General features: G+C 33.8%; 1 pseudogene; it reads left to right on the top strand.

The window, feature by feature from the left end:
• The first annotated feature begins 246 nt into the window (after positions 1–246).
• LOC105749501 lies at positions 247–897 on the top strand (annotated as a pseudogene).
• Positions 898–1703: the final 806 nt, after the last annotated feature.

Here is a 1703-nt window from a genome sequence, read left to right as displayed (position 1 = left end):
CACAGGTTAAATATATGCAATTTTTTAAAACATATATTTTTTAAAATCAGAAATGCTTTGAGGATTCATGGATACTCTGCTAATTGGCAGCACAGATCTCCCCCTACTTCTGAAGGGAAGAAAGCCTGGGCGTCTCTCTGCTCAAATGGAACAGTGGGCCACAAAGCAGTGACTGAAATTGCCAAAAAATTATAAGGAGAGGCTGCTCAAATAGATATGTCTCTTCAGTTTTTGAGATTGGGGATCATGGATAAAGATCAGTTAATTGAACAAGCCCTGGGTTAGTGTATTAATTGCCATGAGCACACTAATGAAGAATTTTTTAAATACTTTCATTCAGTAAATGATTAAGAGCTGAACATCTGGAACAGACTCTTCAGGAAACATCTTTGCCACTCCAGTATTTCCTCATGATCAGCATAGCAGAAATGAATAGCTTTCTCTGGACCTTCTATCATATCTTGAAGAGGAAGAGCAGATTGTCACTGATGAAAGTCAGAAAACTGGCATTTCTATTAAAGGTAATCTCAATCAGGCAAGAAAGGTTTAAGGTGGACTCTTTTCTAGATTTGGAAGATTGACATGGATAAAGAAACTAATCATAAATTGAACTCAGAGTTGTTGCTACTTCTAGGGTAGATTTCTGTTTCAAGATATATTCCTTCTTTTGAGCAGCATTCTCATCCTGAGCTGAAGACCTGGACAACAGAAAAACCTGCATTAAGACTTTTGAAAGAGGTGTGTGGGGATGAAGTTCAGCCATTCTTACTTGATAAAGAATTTGATTATGACAGTGTGTTTCTTTGTATCTCTAATATAGAAATGAAAACAATTATAGAAACACTCAGTCAAAGAAATCTAAACCCTGACATGGAAGCCAAAGAACCTAATGCCTGATTTATAAAAAAAAAAAAAATTCTTATTTCTTTTTCTCTTATTCTTATTAAGCAATATTAGAACAAAAGGCAACCAACTCTTGTAAAAGAAGAAGAGAACAAGAACAAGAAGAAAAATAAAGGGGAAAAAAAGAAATTACTTGAGGATGTCTGAGGCTGGCTTTTAAACAGTTGTTTTTTATATAAACTTCATCTATCACATAAGTTTTAGATTTTGAAAGTTGTGATTTAGAAAATATATGCAGACAGCACACTGACAAATTGATGCAAAATGAAAAAAAAAATGATCTATGCAAATGCTTTGGATTTGAGTGCACAAAGAAACACATACTATTTTCTCCATATGCTTTTAAAGATTTTAAGATCTCAACAAAGAAATTCAGAAGAAAAAAATCTGTTGTATTTGAAGCTATATTTAGTGTCCTCAAAGGTGTCCTAAGACCAAGCTACTCAATTTGGTTTCTCTCCTTCCTCTAAAAGCCACCATACAGATCCCATCTAGTATCTTTAAATGTAATTAAGATGTTATGCTTTGGATTTGAGTGCACAAAGAAAAACATGCTTTTAAAGATTTTAAGATCTCAACAAAGAAATTCAGAAGAAAAAAATCTGTTGTATTTGAAGCTATATTTAGTGTCCTCAAAGGTGTCCTAAGACCAAGCTACTCAATTTGGTTTCTCTCCTTCCTCTAAAAGCCACCATACAGATCCCATCTAGTATCTTTAAATGTAATTAAGATGTTTACCTGACGCTCCTATGCATAAGGTTATCTTAAATGTTCTCCATTTTCCCTTAAAACAAAGCAGA

The sequence above is a fragment of the Sarcophilus harrisii genome, chromosome 1, assembly GCF_902635505.1.
Source record: "Sarcophilus harrisii chromosome 1, mSarHar1.11, whole genome shotgun sequence".
Taxonomy (NCBI): domain Eukaryota; kingdom Metazoa; phylum Chordata; class Mammalia; order Dasyuromorphia; family Dasyuridae; genus Sarcophilus; species Sarcophilus harrisii.
The sequence above is the reverse complement of the archived record's forward strand: the minus strand, read 5'-3'. Positions and strand labels throughout refer to the sequence as shown.